This window comes from Silene latifolia, chromosome 6 (assembly GCF_048544455.1).
Source record: "Silene latifolia isolate original U9 population chromosome 6, ASM4854445v1, whole genome shotgun sequence".
Classification (NCBI taxonomy): Eukaryota; Viridiplantae; Streptophyta; class Magnoliopsida; order Caryophyllales; family Caryophyllaceae; genus Silene; species Silene latifolia.
The window spans coordinates 48790198-48799611 of NC_133531.1; positions in this window are offsets into that span (position 1 = coordinate 48790198).

Here is a 9414-nt window from a genome sequence, read left to right on the forward strand (position 1 = left end):
TAATAAACATGGACAAATGGTTCACACAAGAAGTCACAATGACTAATAAACAATGACAAATGTTTAACACAGCAAGTCACAATGACTAATAAACATGGACAAATGTTTCACACAACGAGTCACAATGACAAATGAACAAGGACAAATGGTTCACACAGCGAGTCACAATGACTAATAAACATGGACAAATGTTTCACACAACGAGTAACAATGACTAATAAACAAGGACAAATGGTTCACACAACGAGTCACAATGACTAGTAAACATGGACAATTGTTTCACACAACGAGTCACAATGACTAATAAACATGGACGAATGGTTCACACAACGAGTAACAATGACTAATAAACAAGGACAAATGGTTTACACAACGAGCCACAATGACTAATAAACATGGACAAATGTTTCACACAACGAGTCACAATGACTAATAAGTATGGACAAATGGTTCACACAACAAGGCATAATGACAAGGATTAATTATTCACACAACGAGTCACAATGTAGTATAAACAGGGACAAATGTTTCACACAACGAGTCACAATGACTAATGAACAAGGAAAATTATTTCACACAATGTGTCACAAAGACAAGGATAAAAGGTTCATACAACGAGTCACAATGACTAATAAACATGGACAAATGTTTCACATAACGAGTAACAATGACTAATAAACATGGACAAATGGTTCACACAAGAAGTCACAATGACTAATAAACAATGACAAATGTTTAACACAGCAAGTCACAATGACTAATAAACATGGACAAATGTTTCACACAACGAGTCACAATGACAAATGAACAAGGACAAATGGTTCACACAGCGAGTCACAATGACAAATGAACAAGGACAATTGGTTCACACAATGAGTCACAATGACTAATAAACAAGGACAAATGGTTCACACAACGAGTCACAATGACTAATGAACAAGGACAATTTGTTGACACAACGAGTCACAATGACAAGGATAAATTATTCACACAAGGAGTCACAATAATTAATAAACATGGACAAATGCTTCACACAACGAGTCAAAATGACTAATAAACATGGACAAATGCTTCACACAACGAGTCGCAATGACTAATGAACAAGGACAATTGGTTCACACAACGAGTCACAATGACTAATAAACATGGACAAATGTATCACACAACGAGTCTCAATGACTAATAAACATGGACGAATGGTTCACACAATGAGTAACAATGACTAATAAACAAGGACAAATGGTTCACACAACGAGCCACAATGACTAATAAACATGGACAAATGTTTCACACAACGAGTCACAATGACTAATAAACATGGACAAATGGTTCACACAACGAGTAACAATGACTAATAAACAAAGACAAATGGTTCACACAACGAGCCACAATGACTAATAAACATGGACAAATGTATCACACAACGAGTCACAATGACAAATAAACAAGGACAAATGTTTCACACAACGAGTCACAATGACAAATGAACAAGGACAAAAGGTTCACACAACGAGTCACAATGACTAATGAACAAAGACAATTGGTTGACACAACGAGTCACAATGACAAGGATAAATTATTCACACAAGGAGTCACAATGACTAAAAAGATGGACAAATGCTTCACACAACGGGTCACAATGACTAATAAACATGGACAAATGCTTCACACAACGAGTCACAATGACTAATGAACAAGGACAATTGGTTCACAGAACAAGTCACAATGACTAATAAAGATGGACAAGTGCTTCACACAACGAGTCACAATGACAAGGATAAATTATTCACACAACGAGTCACAATGACTAATAAACAAGGACAACTGGTTCACACAACAAGGCATAATGACAAGGATTAATTATTCACACAACGAGTCACAATGTAGTATAAACAGGGACAAATGTTTCACACAACGAGTCACAATGACTAATGAACAAGGAAAATTATTTCACACAATGTGTCACAAAGACAAGGATAAAAGGTTCATACAACGAGTCACAATGACTAATAAACATGGACAAATGCTTCACATAACGAGTAACAATGACTAATAAACATGGACAAATGGTTCACACAAGAAGTCACAATGACTAATAAACAATGACAAATGTTTAACACAGCAAGTCACAATGACTAATAAACATGGACAAATGTTTCACACAACGAGTAACAATGACTAATAAACAAGGACAAATGGTTCACACAACGAGCCACAATGACTAATAAACATGGACAAATGTTTCACACAACGAGTCACAATGACTAATAAACATGGACAAATGCTTCACACAACGAGTCACAATGACTAATGAACAAGGACAATTGGTTCCGATTGAGTCACAATGACTAATGAACATGGACAAGTGTTTCACACAACGAGTCACAATGACAAGGATAAATTATTCACACAACGAGTCACAATGACTAATAAACAAGGATAAATGGTTCACACAACAAGGCGCAATGACAAGGATTAATTATTCACACAACGAGTCACAATGTAGTATAAACAGGGACAAATGTTTCACACAACGAGTCACAATGACTAATGAACAAGGAAAATTATTTCACACAATTTGTCACAAAGACAAGGATAAAAGATTCATACAACGAGTCACAATGACTAATAAACATGGACAAATGCTTCACACAACGAGTAACAATGACTAATAAACATGGACAAATGGTTCACACAAGAAGTCACAATGACTAATAAACAATGACAAATGTTTAACACAAAGAAGTCACAATGACTAATAAACATGGACAAATGTTTCACACAACGAGTCACAATGACAAATGAACAAGGACAAATGGTTCACACAGCGAGTCACAATGACTAATAAACATGGACAAATGTTTCACACAACGAGTAACAATGACTAATAAACAAGGACAAATGGTTCACACAACGAGTCACAATGACTAGTAAACATGGACAATTGTTTCACACAACGAGTCACAATGACTAATAAACATGGACGAATGGTTCACACAACGAGTAACAATGACTAATAAACAAGGACAAATGGTTTACACAACGAGCCACAATGACTAATAAACATGGACAAATGTTTCACACAACGAGTCACAATGACTAATAAGTATGGACAAATGGTTCACACAACAAGGCATAATGACAAGGATTAATTATTCACACAACGAGTCACAATGTAGTATAAACAGGGACAAATGTTTCACACAACGAGTCACAATGACTAATGAACAAGGAAAATTATTTCACACAATGTGTCACAACGACAAGGATAAAAGGTTCATACAACGAGTCACAATGACTAATAAACATGGACAAATGCTTCACATAACGAGTAACAATGACTAATAAACATGGACAAATGGTTCACTCAAGAAGTCACAATGACTAATAAACAATGACAAATGTTTAACACAGCAAGTCACAATGACTAATAAACATGGACAAATGTTTCACACAACGAGTCACAATGACAAATGAACAAGGACAAATGGTTCACACAGCGAGTCACAATGACAAATGAACAAGGACAATTGGTTCACACAATGAGTCACAATGACTAATAAACAAGGACAAATGGTTCACACAACGAGTCACAATGACTAATGAACAAGGACAATTTGTTGACACAACGAGTCACAATGACAAGGATAAATTATTCACACAAGGAGTCACAATAATTAATAAACATGGACAAATGCTTCACACAACGAGTCAAAATGACTAATAAACATGGACAAATGCTTCACACAACGAGTCGCAATGACTAATGAACAAGGACAATTGGTTCACACAACGAGTCACAATGACTAATAAACATGGACAAATGTATCACACAACGAGTCTCAATGACTAATAAACATGGACGAATGGTTCACACAATGAGTAACAATGACTAATAAACAAGGACAAATGGTTCACACAACGAGCCACAATGACTAATAAACATGGACAAATGTTTCACACAACGAGTCACAATGACTAATAAACATGGACAAATGGTTCACACAACGAGTAACAATGACTAATAAACAAAGACAAATGGTTCACACAACGAGCCACAATGACTAATAAACATGGACAAATGTATCACACAACGAGTCACAATGACAAATAAACAAGGACAAATGTTTCACACAACGAGTCACAATGACAAATGAACAAGGACAAAAGGTTCACACAACGAGTCACAATGACTAATGAACAAAGACAATTGGTTGACACAACGAGTCACAATGACAAGGATAAATTATTCACACAAGGAGTCACAATGACTAAAAAGATGGACAAATGCTTCACACAACGGGTCACAATGACTAATAAACATGGACAAATGCTTCACACAACGAGTCACAATGACTAATGAACAAGGACAATTGGTTCAGAACGAGTCACAATGACTAATAAAGATGGACAAGTGCTTCACACAACGAGTCACAATGACAAGGATAAATTATTCACACAACGAGTCACAATGACTAATAAACAAGGACAACTGGTTCACACAACAAGGCATAATGACAAGGATTAATTATTCACACAACGAGTCACAATGTAGTATAAACAGGGACAAATGTTTCACACAACGAGTCACAATGACTAATGAACAAGGAAAATTATTTCACACAATGTGTCACAAAGACAAGGATAAAAGGTTCATACAACGAGTCACAATGACTAATAAACATGGACAAATGCTTCACATAACGAGTAACAATGACTAATAAACATGGACAAATGGTTCACACAAGAAGTCACAATGACTAATAAACAATGACAAATGTTTAACACAGCAAGTCACAATGACTAATAAACATGGACAAATGTTTCACACAACGAGTAACAATGACTAATAAACAAGGACAAATGGTTCACACAACGAGCCACAATGACTAATAAACATGGACAAATGTTTCACACAACGAGTCACAATGACTAATAAACATGGACAAATGCTTCACACAACGAGTCACAATGACTAATGAACAAGGACAATTGGTTCACAGATTGAGTCACAATGACTAATGAACATGGACAAGTGTTTCACACAACGAGTCACAATGACAAGGATAAATTATTCACACAACGAGTCACAATGACTAATAAACAAGGATAAATGGTTCACACAACAAGGCGCAATGACAAGGATTAATTATTCACACAACGAGTCACAATGTAGTATAAACAGGGACAAATGTTTCACACAACGAGTCACAATGACTAATGAACAAGGAAAATTATTTCACACAATTTGTCACAAAGACAAGGATAAAAGATTCATACAACGAGTCACAATGACTAATAAACATGGACAAATGCTTCACACAACGAGTAACAATGACTAATAAACATGGACAAATGGTTCACACAAGAAGTCACAATGACTAATAAACAATGACAAATGTTTAACACAAAGAAGTCACAATGACTAATAAACATGGACAAATGTTTCACACAACGAGTCACAATGACAAATGAACAAGGACAAATGGTTCACACAGCGAGTCACAATGACTAATAAACATGGACAAATGTTTCACACAACGAGTAACAATGACTAATAGACAAGGACAAATGGTTCACACAACGAGTCACAATGACTAGTAAACATGGACAATTGTTTCACACAACGAGTCACAATGACTAATAAACATGGACGAATGGTTCACACAACGAGTAACAATGACTAATAAACAAGGACAAATGGTTTACACAACGAGCCACAATGACTAATAAACATGGACAAATGTTTCACACAACGAGTCACAATGACTAATAAGTATGGACAAATGGTTCACACAACAAGGCATAATGACAAGGATTAATTATTCACACAACGAGTCACAATGTAGTATAAACAGGGACAAATGTTTCACACAACGAGTCACAATGACTAATGAACAAGGAAAATTATTTCACACAATGTGTCACAACGACAAGGATAAAAGGTTCATACAACGAGTCACAATGACTAATAAACATGGACAAATGCTTCACATAACGAGTAACAATGACTAATAAACATGGACAAATGGTTCACACAAGAAGTCACAATGACTAATAAACAATGACAAATGTTTAACACAAAGAAGTCACAATGACTAATAAACATGGACAAATGTTTCACACAACGAGTCACAATGACAAATGAACAAGGACAAATGGTTCACACAGCGAGTCACAATGACAAATGAACAAGGACAATTGGTTCACACAATGAGTCACAATGACTAATAAACAAGGACAAATGGTTCACACAACGAGTCACAATGACTAATGAACAAGGACAATTTGTTGACACAACGAGTCACAATGACAAGGATAAATTATTCACACAAGGAGTCACAATAATTAATAAACATGGACAAATGCTTCACACAACGAGTCAAAATGACTAATAAACATGGACAAATGCTTCACACAACGAGTCGCAATGACTAATGAACAAGGACAATTGGTTCACACAACGAGTCACAATGACTAATAAACATGGACAAATGTATCACACAACGAGTCTCAATGACTAATAAACATGGACGAATGGTTCACACAATGAGTAACAATGACTAATAAACAAGGACAAATGGTTCACACAACGAGCCACAATGACTAATAAACATGGACAAATGTTTCACACAACGAGTCACAATGACTAATAAACATGGACAAATGGTTCACACAACGAGTAACAATGACTAATAAACAAAGACAAATGGTTCACACAACGAGCCACAATGACTAATAAACATGGACAAATGTATCACACAACGAGTCACAATGACAAATAAACAAGGACAAATGTTTCACACAACGAGTCACAATGACAAATGAACAAGGACAAAAGGTTCACACAACGAGTCACAATGACTAATGAACAAAGACAATTGGTTGACACAACGAGTCACAATGACAAGGATAAATTATTCACACAAGGAGTCACAATGACTAAAAAGATGGACAAATGCTTCACACAACGGGTCACAATGACTAATAAACATGGACAAATGCTTCACACAACGAGTCACAATGACTAATGAACAAGGACAATTGGTTCACGTAACAAGTCACAATGACTAATAAAGATGGACAAGTGCTTCACACAACGAGTCACAATGACAAGGATAAATTATTCACACAACGAGTCACAATGACTAATAAACAAGGACAAATGGTTCACACAACAAGGCATAATGACAAGGATTAATTTTTCACACAACGAGTCACAATGTAGTATAAACAGGGACAAATGTTTCACACAACGAGTCACAATAACTAATGAACAAGGAAAATTATTTCACACAATGTGTCACAAAGACAAGGATAAAAGGTTCATACAACGAGTCACAATGACTAATAAACATGGACAAATGCTTCACGCAACGAGTAACAATGACTAATAAACATGGACAAATGGTTCACACAAAAAGTCACAATGACTAATAAACAATGACAAATGTTTAACACAGCAAGTCACAATGACTAATAAACATGGACAAATGTTTCACACAACGAGTCACAATGACAAATGAACAAGGACAAATGGTTCACACAGCGAGTCACAATGACTAATAAACATGGACAAATGTTTCACACAACGAGTAACAATGACTAATAAACAAGGACAAATGGTTCACACATCGAGTCACAATGACTAATAAACATGGACAATTGTTTCACACAACGAGTCACAATTACTAATAAACATGGACGAATGGTTCACACAACGAGTAACAATGACTAATAAACAAGGACAAATGGTTCACACAACGAGCCACAATGACTAATAAACATGGACAAATGTTTCACACAACGAGTCACAATGTAGTATAAACAGGGACAAATATTTCACTCAACGAGTCACAATGACTAATGAACAAGGAAAATTATTTCACACAATGTGTCACAAAGACAAGGATAAAAGGTTCATACAACGAGTCACAATGACTAATAAACATGGACAAATGCTTCACATAACGAGTAACAATGACTAATAAACATGGACAAATGGTTCACACAAGAAGTCACAATGACTAATAAACAATGACAAATGTTTAACACAGCAAGTCACAATGACTAATAAACATGGACAAATGTTTCACACAACGAGTAACAATGACTAATAAACAAGGACAAATGGTTCACACAACGAGCCACAATGACTAATAAACATGGACAAATGTTTCACACAACGAGTCACAATGACTAATAAACATGGACAAATGCTTCACACAACGAGTCACAATGACTAATGAACAAGGACAATTGGTTCTGATTGAGTCACAATGACTAATGAACATGGACAAGTGTTTCACACAACGAGTCACAATGACAAGGATAAATTATTCACACAACGAGTCACAATGACTAATAAACAAGGATAAATGGTTCACACAACAAGGCGCAATGACAAGGATTAATTATTCACACAACGAGTCACAATGTAGTATAAACAGGGACAAATGTTTCACACAACGAGTCACAATGACTAATGAACAAGGAAAATTATTTCACACAATTTGTCACAAAGACAAGGATAAAAGATTCATACAACGAGTCACAATGACTAATAAACATGGACAAATGCTTCACACAACGAGTAACAATGACTAATAAACATGGACAAATGGTTCACACAAGAAGTCACAATGACTAATAAACAATGACAAATGTTTAACACAGCAAGTCACAATGACTAATAAACATGGACAAATGTTTCACACAACGAGTCACAATGACAAATGAACAAGGACAAATGGTTCACACAGCGAGTCACAATGACTAATAAACATGGACAAATGTTTCACACAACGAGTAACAATGACTAATAAACAAGGACAAATGGTTCACACAACGAGTCACAATGACTAGTAAACATGGACAATTGTTTCACACAACGAGTCACAATGACTAATAAACATGGACGAATGGTTCACACAACGAGTAACAATGACTAATAAACAAGGACAAATGGTTTACACAACGAGCCACAATGACTAATAAACATGGACAAATGTTTCACACAACGAGTCACAATGACTAATAAGTATGGACAAATGGTTCACACAACAAGGCATAATGACAAGGATTAATTATTCACACAACGAGTCACAATGTAGTATAAACAGGGACAAATGTTTCACACAACGAGTCACAATGACTAATGAACAAGGAAAATTATTTCACACAATGTGTCACAACGACAAGGATAAAAGGTTCATACAACGAGTCACAATGACTAATAAACATGGACAAATGCTTCACATAACGAGTAACAATGACTAATAAACATGGACAAATGGTTCACTCAAGAAGTCACAATGACTAATAAACAATGACAAATGTTTAACACAGCAAGTCACAATGACTAATAAACATGGACAAATGTTTCACACAACGAGTCACAATGACAAATGAACA